Source organism: Aythya fuligula, chromosome Z (assembly GCF_009819795.1).
Source record: "Aythya fuligula isolate bAytFul2 chromosome Z, bAytFul2.pri, whole genome shotgun sequence".
NCBI lineage: Eukaryota > Metazoa > Chordata > Aves > Anseriformes > Anatidae > Aythya > Aythya fuligula.
In genome coordinates this window covers 58,242,847-58,258,773 of record NC_045593.1, presented here as the reverse complement: position 1 = coordinate 58,258,773, position 15,927 = coordinate 58,242,847, and the positions used below count along the sequence as shown (strand labels likewise).

At 42.7% G+C, this 15,927-nt stretch overlaps 1 protein-coding gene across 4 annotated transcripts in view; it reads right to left on the bottom strand.

Annotated features, from left to right (window-relative positions):
• The window catches only part of PAM (peptidylglycine alpha-amidating monooxygenase), a 143,617-nt gene extending 128,073 nt beyond the window's left edge, over window positions 1-15,544 (bottom strand). For 3 of the 4 annotated variants that reach the window (XM_032205406.1, XM_032205408.1, XM_032205410.1), the window contains exon 1: window positions 15,458-15,544. The gene's annotated coding sequence lies outside the window, so the exon portion shown is untranslated. Of the gene's footprint in view, window positions 1-15,445 lie in introns of all 4 variants that reach the window. The other variant, XM_032205407.1, reaches the window with a different exon arrangement.
• Window positions 15,545-15,927: the final 383 nt, after the last annotated feature.

Sequence of the window (15,927 nt, the reverse complement as noted above, 5' to 3'; positions counted from 1 at the left end):
TATTCATAAGAAAAAATCCTTAGTTTGCAGTTTCTGAAGCTTTTTTCTACCTTCTTTTTGTTGTTTAAGCCTGTTTTCCAGAGCAAATTCATTCTGAAATCTCCTTGAGACCACCTTATTTGTTTACTTCTTGCTGTCATATAGGATCCTGAAAAAGCAAGGTGCTACACGATGAAGCACTAGGCAATAGGTCTACCAAAAATTAAAAAAAAATAGTGAAATACAATTCACCAAGGCAAGGTGGTTCTGATTCACTTTTCTAGGCTTTACCATTAGATATTACAGAATACACCTAACCTCACCCAGAGGGACCTTCCTCCTGCAAAAACAAAACTTCCAGCTCTAAGTAGGAAATGTATCATAACAATTCTAAAAGCCTCAGTACAGGTATTCTAAGATGTCTAAGCACTAATATACACCCAAGAGCATTGCTTAACATTGCTACACTGTGCTGAAGCTCTATTTCACTCTTTTTTTTTTGACACACAATACCAGTGTCACTCTTTTTAACCTTGTAATGTTTGTTTTTTTTTTTCAATTTTAATTTTAAACAGTTGAAATATCAGAAATGGCAGTAAAGGAACTGTTTGTAATGAAAAGTTGAATTCTTTTCCCTAAAGACACAGAGAAGCATTGGGTTTGTTTCCTACCTGCACAAAGCTTCTGGATCTACAGCACAGCCATTTCAAAAATAAATGAAACCATTTCAATTTAACTGATAACTAACTAAAGGTAACTACCCTGGATTAAGTAAAAAGTAGCAAACAACAACAACAAAATCTATATTCTACACAATTATTTAGTTTAATTTCTGTAATGAAATACATTTTTAAAAGAATTTACAGACTGAATGATACTGAATGATACAGGTCTCATAAGGTGCACTTCTTTTAAAGCCTTGATAATAATTTAAATCCCATATGAACTTAAAAGCTCAATCTTGAATACATATCCCCTCAAAACATGCCACTGGAATGTATGCCTCCTGAAAATATGCCCTTGAATCTCCCACCTACAATGTACTGTAATTTGACTGCAACTGTAGACTCATCTCTGTAACTGTTGCATAGCTAAAAAGTTTTATATCAAATAAGTTTGAAGAAATCCACTGTTAAAGTATGAAGATATTTCAAGTAAAGACAAAGATTAGTAACAGAGGAACACCTCTGTTTATATTCTCTATAAAAGCAACAAATAAAATGTAATTTTTTAGGCATTCTCTTGAAGCTCAAGGCTGTAAAACACAGTAGTAAGAATAAAAGGTTTCCATAACATATCCACTGAGAATACTAGCTACATTTCTAGTACTTACCTAAAACTTCCAGTACTTAACTGGAAAGTGAGAGAATTGGTGCTAAAATCTAATTATTTACTCCTAAGCAGCAAGAACAAGATAAAGACAAACCTCAGAGTGAGCCAGAGGATAGCTTTGGGATGACCAAATGACAAAAGAACCAAATGTTTCCACAGATCAGATACTCTTTCACAATCAAGTGGTGGTCTGATACTAAGCACAGACATCTGAAGAAATCTACATCACTTCAAAGTGAATTTTTCAAAATAAATTGATTTTAATTCTTCTGTAGTGATAGTTTGTCAAAATTGTATTTGCAATTAATTCCTGAATCAGCAGTTATTGCAAGTTATAACAGCAGGTAATTAAACGAACAGGTAATATCCTTGATACATTAGATAACAATAGAATACTTTCACAACAGGTCAGAAGATGTCACAGAAGCAACACGGCCTCAACATGAATAATTCCTACTATGGATGAACAATCCCACAATGCTGTCGTAGTGGTAGAAGTACATCTAACAAATTGGTCTGACTTTTGCATGTGGCCAAAACAACTTTCTCAAATCCTTAACTTGGTGCTACCTCTGATCATGCCCCCTTTCTCCTTCCACCCCCCCAGCCAAAATAAAAAACAAAAAACAATTCTGCTTCCCCTCTGATTAGATTCAAATGCCAACTATGGCAAGAAAGACTGAATTTATCTTCAGTTCAATACAAGTGACCCAAATCTCCACGGAAATATATCATGAGTGCAATGGCAATTCCCTGATACAATAACACAGATAATGTAGCATTGCTACCTGTATTATCCTCACTAACTCTTAAGAAAAAAGGCTAAGCAGCACATGACAATGAAATCACTTTTAGAATACCAACCTGCAAATCACAGCCAGTCTTTTGAAGACGTTTATTGAAAAAAAAAAATAAAGACGTCTATTTGCCAAAAGCAAAACGTCTATTTGCCAAAAAAAAAAAAAAAAAAAAAAGAGAAGATTTTGTAGGTATTCACTTCATTCAATTCAATTTGCTCTGAAGATGAAATGGACCACGTTAGATAAAAAGCAGTGAAAATGAAGAAATGGGTATTTCATAAATCCCATGGGATGTGGTAGGGAACCAAAACAGTACTATAATATGGACCAAAACAAAGGCAGACGAATACAATGTCCTTTTGTTTGATCTTTTCACAAAGAAGGGTAAAAAAGCTTCACTCTTTTTCATGGTATCTGGCTCTCCTCATTTTGTTTCAAGACATGTATAGTTCTAACTGTAAGAGTTTTTTGACCGTACAGCATCAACACATGAATATGCTTCATGGGCATTTCTGCTTTCACAAGTTTTGTGACTATGAGCCTAAAAAAGAGACCTATTTTTTTAAAACAAACAAACAAAAAAAAATATGAAAAGAAGCCTGCTCTGAAAAGTTTAATTCCCTACCTCTTCTTTAAACTTTGGGCCAATCATTCCAAAAACACCACACCATGATGTTGTGTGCCACGCAGCAGACATTTTGTCCAAGATCACCAACTCCTCAAACAAGCCACACCTGCCCTACTGGGCCTTGTACTCAAGGCATGGGAAGTCTGAACACCAGCATGAGCAGCTGCTGTAAGGGAACATGATGGAGTGCCCCAGGGTGGCCTGTGCTGCACACTGGTGGACTAGATGAAAGAGATAGCATTACAGCATGTTAGGCAATGATATGTCATTATATATAAATTCTGTAGATTAGCCTCAAAAGTGCTAACCAAAAAAAGATACTTTTAGCTTTACTTCAATCTGAAGTCCCAAATGACAAAACTGTTGGAACTCTACTTTATTTATGGGAAAAGTATAAGCAAGTGAAAGGGAAAAAGAGACCACAGGACAGTGGATAGACCGATGGTGCCCTCTGCTTCCACACTCAGCTGAGAAAAGGAGAACACACTAGAAGCAATTAATTACCCCTACCTTTTGCAGTGATTTTACCCTTCCGGGCAACTGAACTCCACCACAACCACTCCCTCACTCCCCTTCCTCAAAGGGAAAGAGGGAAAAAATATGATGAAAAGGGATAAAGGGGTGAGATAAGGACAGGAAAGTCACTCTACAACTATCATAACGGGCAAAAACAGAGTCAGCACAAGGAGATGAATAAAATCTATTACCTATCACTAGCAGACTAGAGCAGTGAGAAATTAAACTAAAACCCCCTTCTCCCTATCTACTCTCTTCTACTTTCTCCCCCCGAGCAGCACAGGGAAATGGGCAATGGGGGCTGCAGTCAGTGCCTAATGCTTCGTCTCCGCCGCTCCCCCACAGTCCCTCTCTGCTCATGCTCCCCATGGGGGCCCTCCCACGGGATACCGTCCTTCCCAAACTGAGCCTGCGGGGGCTGCACACAGGCAGCAGCTCTTCAAGCCCTGCTCCCACATGGCTCCGTCCCACAGGGTCCATCCATCCATCCCCCAGGAGCAAACTGCTCCAGCATGGGTCCCCCATGGGTGGGCGGCAGCTCCCCCTAGACCCCCTGCTCCTGCATGGGCTCCTCTCCACAGGCTGCAGCTCCAGCCCGGGGCCTGCTCCTGCAGGGGCTCTCCATGGGCCGCAGCCTCCTCCAGGCCACATCCACCTGCTCCACCGGGGGCTTCTCCACAGGCTGCAGCGTTTTTGTTATCACTGTGCAAAAGGTGGTTATGGGTCCTGGTGGTTTGGGCCCTCTCCCAAACAGACTGCATCGAAACAGTACAGACTGCCCTGAGATCACTCGGATGACCACACATCCACCATTAGAGGCTGGAACAACTGGAGAGTTCAGCCTGCTCCTCTCTCATTTGCCCCAGTTGGTCAACAAAAACACCTGGCAGCTTCTGACAAAACAACAACAGGTTATTGATTATCATATCAGGTTCCCACACCCCCACAGCTGTAGCACCCAGCATTGCCATTCTCCTTGAGTTAGTTGAGTCTGAAGCCGTGGCACCATCCAGACAGAAAAATCCTTGGCAGTCCAGCTGCTAAGGAACTGCAGGAGCAACCGATGCACTCCTGGCATGCTGCTGCCCTGAGCTATTGACACAGCCCCATCATTCACAATGGGTTGGCAGCCCCACATTTGGAAGATTTCAATGTTTCTCTCATGCAGTAAATCACTCAACTGTGTGGATTCTGTTATGCACATCGCTCGTCTCACAGAGGGAGAAGTGGGAGAAGCACTGAGTGATACTATGGAGACTATGCAAAATCATGGCTGGGGAACTGACAACCAAAATATTCAGAAATATAACAAAGAAGTAAAATTTGGAAGGATAATTTGGCAGGGCCATTGTAGAAAGATACCCAAACCAGCTACACAAAACATTCTATAGAGCAGAAATGCAGAGCAGAGTAGAAGTACAAATTTATTAGTCTTTGGGGTCTTGGAGGCAATGTATGCCATATTCAGTCCAGACATTAATACCATTATAAACAAGGAAAAAAAAAAAATACCCTTTCAGGAAAAAATGGAAGCAACCACCTCTGATCAAGAAAAACAACTGCTTAATAAGCAGTGTTAGCCCAAAAGCTAGCCAATAAGCCTTTCAAGCTCCAAGCACTGGATGAGGCTCATTGGAGCCTGTGACAGCAAAGAAACAGGCTACATACACAGTTGGTATTTTGTTCATAGAGGTTGCCCCCATCGGTGCAAAACTAAAAACTTGAGCTGTTTTTTCAGCCCTGGATGAAACAAAGAACCACCCAGTTGGCCAAGGTAACTAATAGTGGGGCTTCTGGCTTTGCAGTGGGTACCACCAAATGATTGTATTCAATAAATTGGGAAGACATAACAGACTACTACTGTGAAATGGAAATGGTGAATTTCTGTGTGGCCTATACCAGTCCAACTACAGTGAGTGCTTTACAGGAGAAAATAGGACAAATTGGCTTGGGTAATGACATTTTCTATCCAGTCTGGTCTGCCTCCATCTTGGCTGCAGTAGGCTTCACCATATGAGCAATTAACCCAAGAGCAGAAGCAAAATGCATGGTTCACTGATCAGTCAACAAGATAATGCTAAAGAGAAACAGCAATGGAAAGCAGCAGCTTTTATAATGGCTCAACAAGCCTTCCTAAACTACCAAGAGAACAGGAGGAGCAGCCAATATGTCAAACTGATAGTCGTGGCTATGGTGCTGGAAGAGCTGACAGCCTCAGAAATCTTTATACTGGCTCTTGGGCAGTATATAAAGGTCTCACACTGTAGTCTAGTGATGATAAGCAGATGACTGGATGATATGCAGCGAACCTCTCTGGAGTCAGAATTTGGAGAACACCCAGCCACACCCAGAAGACAAATCATACTGGGCTACTGCCAGAGTCAAAATTTATAGTCAGGTGATGGTAGCAAACAACTAGCTGTATTTCCTCCTGTACATGCTGACCAGAAGGCCACTATCAAAGGTCTTTGCTTATTAAGCCAATGGTGAGGTATTTCCACTTGTATTCAAACAGTTAATGGCTCGCAAGACAAACAGTCCAGAAGAGTGGTGAAAACCACATAAAATGAGTTTATCACACACTCCATCATCCTTGGGGAACCAGTTTAGTAGAGCATAATAATATCTTACTAAAAGAACATTTGTGAATTCTTCCACCTACGCACACCTTGTAGAACCAGCCAGCAGTGCTGGCACAAGCAGTTCTAAGTCTGATTAGAGGGGGGAGAGTCCAAGGCTACACCACTTACCAACTATTGTTAGGTCACCACCACACAAATGTCTACTGGGTTTGTGTCTGAAACAGGAGACAAATTTAATCTCAGCACAGGACAGATGATAATATTTAGAGAGGACTCTGTCAGGCAAACTTCTCTCTTCCAAAATGCTGGTCCAAGGGCAGGAGGCTATATTCTTAATCTTGGAATGCTCAGCCAATACTCTTTAATATGCTCCACAGACGTGATTTCAATCTATTTTGCACAAAGTGGATATGGGTAGTCTCCTTGAGAAGTCTCAGTATTGCACAAATCCACAGCGACATCTGTCGGCAACCTTTGGATTACACTGATGCTCCAAGTCTTACCAGACCAGAATATTTTGGGGGGTCAATGAGTACTATGGTTGGAGCTGAAATACCCACGTTTAAGCAGATGCCTATGCTGGTTGACATCTCAGGGTGTCGGGAATGGGAACCTCAGAAAAGTGTGTGTATGTTGGGGGTAGAGGAGGCCCAACGTGGGAAGGACCTCCATGTTTTGACCCTTGCAGATTGCTATATATTGCTGACCACTTAGAGATGGAAAAACAGATTATATTCATCAGTAACAGTTTCACAGAATCACAGAATGGCTGAGGTTGGAAGGGACCTCTGAAGATCATCAAGTCTAACCCCCCTACTGAGCAGGATCACCTAGAGCATATTGCACAGGACGGCATCCAGGCAAGTTTGAATATCTCCAGAAAATGGGACTTCACGACCTCTTTAGGCAACCTGCTCTAGGTTCACTCATCTAGGCTGCACTTCTCAAGCTTGTTTATGAGGATGTTACAGGAGACAGTGTCAAAAGTCTTTCTGAAGTCAAGGTAGACCACATCCACCGCTCTCCCCTCATCTACCCAGCTAGATTTATATGAAAGAAAGCTAATAACTAACTTTAAAATATCTTTAGTACAATAGAGTTATTAATTGAGTTATTGTCATTCGACAATGGAAAGACTGTAATAACTCACTGCTACTACCATCACAGCTTGTGACTTATAGAAGATACAAAAGATAACTGTCTTCCCTGAGTGAATTATATGGGCAATTTCTTATGGGAGTTACATGGTGTTATCATATAATGCACTGTCTTAAAAATTTAAACAAACTTTAAGTGTTGAGACCTTACTCTAAACAAACACATTTTCAGGCCTGCAAAGCTACTGCGAGCAAAGAACAACCTCAAACTGTTGCTGGAGTTGGACCTTTACCATGCAGCAGCAGATTCACTCAGAACCCCCATATAAGCACTATCATTCTCCATGAAGTTCCAGAACAGCACACTGTTTCAAAGAACTGTTATTTTAAGTACACAGTCTAAATCACCCAACCATGTACATTTTGCACAGTTTTTCATAATATCCTCATAGACAAAGTGATGAAAAACAGTCTAGAGGAATAGACAGTGAAGAGGACTGACTGAGCTGCCAGGCTCATATGTGATCAACAAAGACCAGCCATAAGCTGATCACCAACATTATACCCCAGGAATAAATACTGGGTCCAATCCTGCTCAACATCTTCCTTAATGATCTGGGTGGTGGGGAATACTGTACCCTCAGCACATTTGCAGATAACACAAAACTGGGGGGAGTGGCTGACAGGGAAAGTCCTGCACCAGGGGAAGAACAACTCTGTGCATTGGTATAGGCTGAGGACTCACCAGGTGGAAAGTAGTTTTGCAAGAAAGACCCCGACGGTTCTGAAGGACAATGTAGAAACAAGACAGCAACTCATTGCACTTGTGGCAAAGCCAGCCTGGGACATCCTGGTCTGCATGAAGAACAGAATGACCAGGTCAAAGGAGGTGATCCTTCACTTCTAGTCAGCCCTAGTGAGGCCACACCTTGAGTACTGTGTCCAGTTCTGGACTCCCTAGAAGCATGAACATACTGGACAGGGTTCAGGAACAGGCTAAAGAAATTATGATACTGGGACTGGAACATCAGTCATGTGAGGAGTGGTAGGACTGTTTAGCCTGGGGGTGAGGAGAATCAAGGGGGGAGAGGGTGGAATCTTATCAGTATATATATAATTATCAGATTGATGCAGATACGGGCAAAGACAACAGTGCTAGGTTCTTCTCAGCAGCACCCACTGACCAGGCAAGAGGCATGAACTGAAACACAAGCAGACACCTCCTTATGAGGGTGGCCAAAAATGGCCACACCCTGCCCAGAGAAGCTGTGGAGTACGCATCCGTGAAGGTATTCAAAAGCCAGAGGGACACAGTCCTGGTCAATTTGGTCTAGCTGAACTTGCTTAAGTGGGGTGGGGGATTACATGTATTAAATTACTTCCAAAGGCTCCTTCCAACTTCAGCCATTCTGTGATTTTGTATTGATTTCTCTGGGAAAAAGGCATTCCTCTAAGCGGTAAGACAAGGAAAAAAAAAAAAAAAAAAGCACTAAAGCATATTTTCGCTGTCAAAAAAGAAACGAGAAAAACAAAAATAGACATCACTTTAATTAACAGTTTCATCAACTGTCAGGAGTAATAAAAGCTATGTAACATTATAAACTGTTTTTTAAATGTATGTATCACAGAAAGATCTTCTGAAAGGACTACTCTGAATTAACAAACTTTAGAAAACTAATAATTTTGTGATCAAAATATATTAACAGTGTTCCAGCAAAAACATCAGTAAGCAAGTAAAAAGCAAAAGGTATTTTGTTTAAACCACCATAAAGATTTATTAAAATCCACCACAGAAATCCTAATCTCTACCATAATGAGATTGGAATTCTTAGTACCATGCAATCCAGCTCCTTAACTGAGTTCAGAGTACAACACACATAGAAAAGAATTAAAATCCAACCACTCTAAATATAAATAATCCACAGAAAACCAAGTAATATAACATGGAAGTCTGAAATAGAGCACTGGTGTTTTAAAATAAAGTATAGCTTTTCTCTCTCTCCATCCATCCCCCTTCCCTTTTAAATGCACTGTTTAGGCATGAGAACTGATCAAGTCAGCTTTGCAATTTTCTTCTCTCTACTCCTTAAAACATCTAGCTTTAGGACCCATGAACGACGCCTAAGGAGAAAATAACTCTATTATAGCTGACTTGTAAAGCAAAATAATCACTGGGATTCCAGAATCAAAACCAATCCCCAAGCAATAAGTAAGCACTGTTGTTGTGGATGAAACACTGGGCTATAACTGACTTCAATACCTGAACAGATGTAAAGGTGTAGTTTCACACTGAGTAGACTCAACTGAGGAGGGGACAGGGAGGAATCTGCTTCCAAGAGAAAGTTCTGTGGCTTCCTGGAACAACGCAGACGGTAGTATAACAGTGCATCACTGATGTTGGATTGTGAATGCATACTAATGAACATCACAGAGCAAAGCATCCAGTTACACCCAATAATTATTGATGTCATCCACAAGTACAGAAGTTGGGAATGTTTTAAGCACCTGTTAATGAAGACATGAGAAGTAACACATTTGCTGCAATACAAGTTAGATACATGAGCCTGTTCTTGACTGCCTCCTGTCTTCTACCCCACTTCACATCAGCTTCCTCTTCACTCTTCCAGTGACACCACATTTCTCTGTACACTGGCTTGCTTCAGGGCACTTACCTTCATCTCAGCTTCTCTACTTCTCAGTTCCCCTACCTCTATTCTCTTCAGAGCAAAGCCACACCTCAACCCCAACATGGAATGGCTCACCACCAACACTTAAATTTGTCCATACTAAAAGCTACTGACCTCTGAAACTTACTGTGGGAAGCACCAGACAGACAACTTTTTGGTTGACATCATCCTGTAGCTTAGAAATATACTTTGGAACTACTTCTATTTACTATCTACATACCTGCATGTAAGTTCACTTTAGTTTCACTGAAGGTACATTTAATAAAACAGAATCAAATAGAAGGGGAAACCAAACAGATTCTTAAGTAAGGAATAATTAGAGACAGAAGGAAGTGAGTAATGGAGTGCCAGAAGAAATTAAATATTAAATTATTTATGTTGCATTGGCAGATTATGCTGTTGTTCTTTGATGAAATAAAAGATCCTCCCTCCAGACAAAATAAAACACAGAAGAGTTGGTCTAGTGGGAACTGTGTATATTTTCAGACATACTATAGCATGAAAGATTATTAGTTAAGCTAGAATACACTGCATTGGAAGATAGATTAAAAAAAAAAAAAAAAAGTATGAAACTCATCAAGGAAGGACAACCACAACCTTCATTCAAATAAGGATGATGTGACAGAGTTCCATTAATTTGGACTAAATCAAAAAAATATTCACATAAATATTCTAATATTCACATAAAGGAGACAGAAACAAAATACAAAGTTCTTCAACACTGCATCAGCAAATTCCATAGACGCAGAGGAATCTGTAGAGGAATCTCATTCACTGTAAGTTCAGAATATGATAAAAAAGAAATGGACAATTTTGTGAATCCAAACAAGTATTTTTAAAGTTTTGTTCTTAAGTCAAACATGTAGGGATTTTCTGTTCTTATCTACCATTTTATCAGCTGTAAAGAGGAGATGTAACTAGTGAGCATACAATCGAAGCTACTATTATGTATTCATAACAACAAATAATAATAAAAAACAATTTTATGGGTTATCCATTCCAATTTATCTCCATTACCTATCTGTTATACTAGCGTCATTGTGTTTGTCTGGAAGATCAGGTACAGTCCCAGTCGTTGTGTACAAGAAAGATACATTCAAGCTGTAGCCAGCAGGAAAAAGGGCAACTAGGATCACAACAAGCTCTTAATTTTCCTGGTATAAAACAAGTGAAAGCCTGAATCATTCAACCTAGCAGTAAAAAGACAAAACATGATTGTTCTTTATAAAGAAACCAGAGTAAATACTACAGGGAAAGAAGTAAGAATTAAACTACTGCATCATATTAAACAAGAACAGGTGAGTATATGAAGACCATGAACAATTATATGCTGGAAACTAGATGGACATTTTTGAAACAATCCAGAAAACAAAGACAATCCACAGTATGCCCTAACATGAGTAAGTGTCTTATTGTAAAGATTGGAAGACGTGATTTACAGGCCTACAACACAAAGCAAATGCATAGCTAAACAAAAACTCTCTTGTGTCCTTGGAGGATAAAAGCAAACCAAACATTTATAGTTTTACAGTGGTCCTCTAGGTTTAATCTAGTACCACAGCTTTAAAAGTCAAAAACCTTTAATCTGAAAACGAATAGGCCACTTCCTACACCCAATGGGAGTGTCAGAAGCAAATACACATATTCACTTTTAAGTTAAGCTTCGATTAACCCATCACACTAAGGATCATGACAGAATGATAGATGATTTTAAAAGGGAGCACAAACAAATGTTCAGATTCATAAAATATTCCTTAAACCAACCTTCTGAGATACCCTTCTTTTATAAAAATTTATATAGTAAACATTATACTGGCATACCAGGAGCATGAATGCAAAACAGCACAGACTAAAAAATCAGAGCAAGAGGAAGAGGAACGGCATGCACGCTGCAAATAAAGAAATCAAGAACAGCCATAAAATCCAAGAAAGAGTATTGATAACAAAAGGAACTGTCAGGCTCCGATGGAACATGCAGTAGTATACCAGGTTATGTGGAACCACAAGTATGTGGCATGACTCATCCTCTTCCTTCTTTGTCAAAAGCGAACATAAATGCAGCAAAGATCATGCAACATCATTACCAGTCACAAATAACCCGAACAACATGATAAGGACTTGGCAGGCAGCATCCCTTATCCCTGGCCAGACCGACAGGATACCTCCATCTGCCCTGGTATTCATGAACATAGGAGCGTGAAAGAATGAGTACAAAAGGATGAAAAAGACCTATGAGAAAATAAATGCAAGTGACTGAAGTGGGTTTTGTTCAAAGTAAAAGCTTTATGTCTCTGTATGCAGTATTGCCTGTGAACTGCTTTCACCTGTTTGACTTGCTCTGATTACAAACTCTGTTTGGCTGTTACAGAACCACAGCATCTTAAAACAGACTGTTTTTGTTGAGATGGCCGTTGTGTCAAATGTAGTAAGTTCAACTCTGCAGCCAGAATAACCTGGGTTATCATTTGTTGCCTTTCAGTTTCTGCAAAGCACAGATTTTTTTTCTTCTTTGTGTTGAATGGTGGGATTCCAAAGATTTGAATAAAGATAATAAAATACATGGGTAGATAGAGGGAGAGAGAGAGAGAGAGACATCTTTCACTGCAAAAACTATGGTTTGTGCTCAAGATACATGGAGTGCTGCTGAGACAGAGCACTTCAAACTCATTACTGCCAAGCCTCTCCCTTAGACATAAGTCAGTCAGCTTGATTCAATTAACTAAATCAGAAAAGCTTCCTTCCCATTGGCATCTCTTCATGCATAATCTCCACACATCCTCTAAACACTATTTCTACATTTCATTCACTTTCTCACATACAGATGAAAAAGATGCCCTCTGCACAATCTGATGCAAACAAACACACAAAAAAAAAAAATAAAACAAACAACAGTACCATCAAGATTTCTATCCAAAGAATGGTGAGTTTCAAAAGCCAGTACTGCACATGAATTGTTTCTTATTTATACCCGTGTTACCTTTCTTTGTCAGTACTTTTCTCATGTGGTCACAACCTACATCTCAATCCACACATTTATTCCCACATAATTCTAGTAGCAAATTTGCAAAAGCTGGTTTTAACACAAGTTACAAAGTAACCCATAGTCATTATGAAATACTCAATTGAAATATTTTTCAATAACACCTTTACATCTTTCCATAGCAATACACTGAATCACTATTTAAAAAAATAGTAATTCAGAACATTAGGAAGGATTCCTCCATTATCACAGAGAAACAAAGAGGATTAAGGAGAAAACCTCACTGCCTTTCAGCAGCCCAGTGTATGTCCATTTTATATATTCTCATTTACTGCCTTAAAAAAAAAAAAAAAAAAAAAAAAAAAAAAAGGAAAGCAGAAAAAAAAAAGCTTAGAAGCAGAGAGAAGGGAAGGCTACTGTTGGACAGATCTTAAACCTACAAATATTAAGAGTCTCAATGGTTACACCACTTTCCAATTTGCAGTTTTCTGTAATCGGAAAATACTTAGTTGTGCCTTGGGAAAACACTCTGCATTTACTTGATGAAACCAAATTCTGCAGCATGAGAAAAAAAAAAAAAAACAGAACTTCAACAATACTATGTAGTTACAGTACATCCAGTGTTTCTTTCTGTCTCTTTAGCATTACACTGAACTATGATGCTTTAACTGTTTGTTTTCCTTTTTTTTTTTTTTTTTTTTTTTAAATTGCTTGAAATACTTTGACATGAAGAATACAAAGTGTTATTCTAGACCAGACTTGTAAGCCAGTCTAGCAACAATTCAGCTGCATGGCCAATTCCAGATATCCTTCTGAAGACACAAGAACAGAGTAATACGGTATAACCTGCTGTACGGAACATGGAAGGTACAGTATAATCTATAATCTTGTCCATGAAGTGTTTAACCGTAATTGTTAGAAGTTATTTTCACATGCAAGTCAGACAATTTCTCTAGCTTGTTTGGCTCAATTTGTGATCATTTACAAATCTTTGTTTGTTTGCACTTGCAACTCTAAGTTTAGATATAATTACACACATAAGTATCCCAGGAGCTCTACTAAATTCTTCATCTCAAATATCATCAGTGACAGTCAGATCAAACTGTTATGTGGAAAACTGGCAAGTTACACAGTGACTTTTAAAAACAGTCTTCGTTTCACTGCACACGCCATTGTTCTTGAGCACGCAACATGGGTACTTCCCTCAACCTGTCAGAGGAGGACTGCAGCAGAAATCCTGAGCCATGACTACTTGTAAAACCAGGCAACATGCCAGGAACAAGATTGTCTGTAGTACGTATGCCTTTATCACCACAGTTCCTTAGGATCTACACACAAGGAATCAAGAAGAAAATTTCTCTCAAACTTAACATTTTCCTGAAATCAACCACATGCAGGGAAATAATATCTGAAAAAGCAGATTAGTTCGTATGCTATTCTATTCGACACACAGTGCGTTGGAGGGCATCTCACTTGACTAGAAAACCGACAAAGCAACGCAGAGGTGGACCTGTACTCTGGGTCAGATCTCTCTGCCTCCACGAGCCTGAGGGAGAAAGGTATGCGTGATCCCCACATGCTCTTGGCTGCACCCGTGGGCCTCTCCTTTCTACCTGCACCCGCACTGGGACCAGCACAGAAACTAGACAAGTTCAGGACTCAGAGTTCAAACCAAATTCAACATGCTTTCTATTTTTTCTGCAAGCATGAGCTGGCACATGCTCACCAGCCTCTGTCAGAATTATTTTTAATCTCCTGATGTTGAGGTGCTGCCACAGGTTGCCCAGAGAAGCTGTGGGTGCCCCATCCCTGGAGGTGCTCAAGGCCAGGCTGGATGGGGCTTTGGGCAACCTGGTCTGGTGGGAGGTGGCCCTGCCCATGGCAGGGGGGTGGAACTGGGTGGGCTTTCAGGTCCCTTCCAACCCGAGCTGTTCTGTGACAACAGGCACTGAGTGAAAACAATAACATTCTACAGAAAAAAATCGGTTAAGAAAATGATATTTGGGGACTGAGCTGTAGCTGCCTGAACGCAGGATTTGTCACCAACCCTGTTAACACGAAGATGCAGAAGGGCCCCCCCCCACGCCCGGGAGGCAGCACAGGGGACGGAGAGCGCCGGGCTCCCGCAGCCACAACTTGCGGTCCCCGCGCCTGCACCCTGCCCACACCGCTGCCTGCCGGCGGGGGCTGCCCGCTGCTGCCCTCGTTTTTCCCTTTTCTCCTCCCGAGGAGCCCGGGGCCGGCGCCGGTGTCACCGGGGCCCCTCCGGCAGCCGCCGCCGCCACCAAGTTGGGGAGAGGCCAACAAACCCCGGACGGGTGCGTGCGGCACAAAATAAGAGACTTATAAAAATAAATAAATAAATAAATAAATAAATAAAGGAAAGAACAAGAAAGAAAGAAGGAAAGCGGCAGCCGCCGCCGCTCGCAGGGCGGTGGGAGCCATAACACCGCGGCTCTACACACCCGCCTCGGGGCGGCAGCGAGCGGAGACCCCCCTCGGTGTTTTGGGGGTCCCCCGGGGGCTCAGCGCCGCCGTCTGCGGCGTCCCCACGGCCCCGCAGGAAACTTCGCCGGCTGGGGAGCGGCGCCGCCGGGCAGCCGGGACGAGGCACAGCCCCGGACCCGGTCCTGATCCCGGCCCCGGTCCCTCTGGCAGCTCCAGCCTCGCCGGCCGGGACACCACCCTCCCGGGAAAGGCGGCCCCGTCCCGCCCGGTCCCGTCCCGTCCCGTCCCGTCCCGTCCCGTCCCGCCCGGCGGTGCGCAGCGCCCGGGGCCCCTCCGCCCGCAGCCACCAGCCGCCTCCTCCTGCTCCTGGCCGCCCGTCCCCACTCACTTACTCACTCGCTCACTCACCGCGGCGGCCGCACTCCGCTGGCGGCGGCAGCGACACCCAGGGCTGCCGCGCTCCGCCGCCGCCGCCGCGACCCCTTCCTGCCGCCGCCCCGCACCGCCCCGGGGCGGAGACAGCCCCGCCACCGCCCCCCGCCCCGCACCGCCCGCCCCGCACCGCCCCGACCGGGACGCGGCGCCGCGCACGTCGCCCTCTGCCGAGCGGTGCCCGGCGGCGGGGCCGGGCTGCCCCGGGGCGCTTCGCTGCCCGGCGGCGGCACGACCGCATCGCCCGGCGGCGCTTCTCCCTGTCGGCAGCGCCTGACTTGGTGCCCGGCTGCTCGCCTCCCGGCCGGGAAGCTGAAGGCCCGGCCGAAGGGCTGCGGGCCTTACCCTGGGCCATAAGCTCGCGATGGGTTTGGGGAAGGAGCCCCAAACAGTCCCGGCGACGCAAACCTTCCCTGGGGCTGTCTTCAGGGAATAGCGGGGTCCTC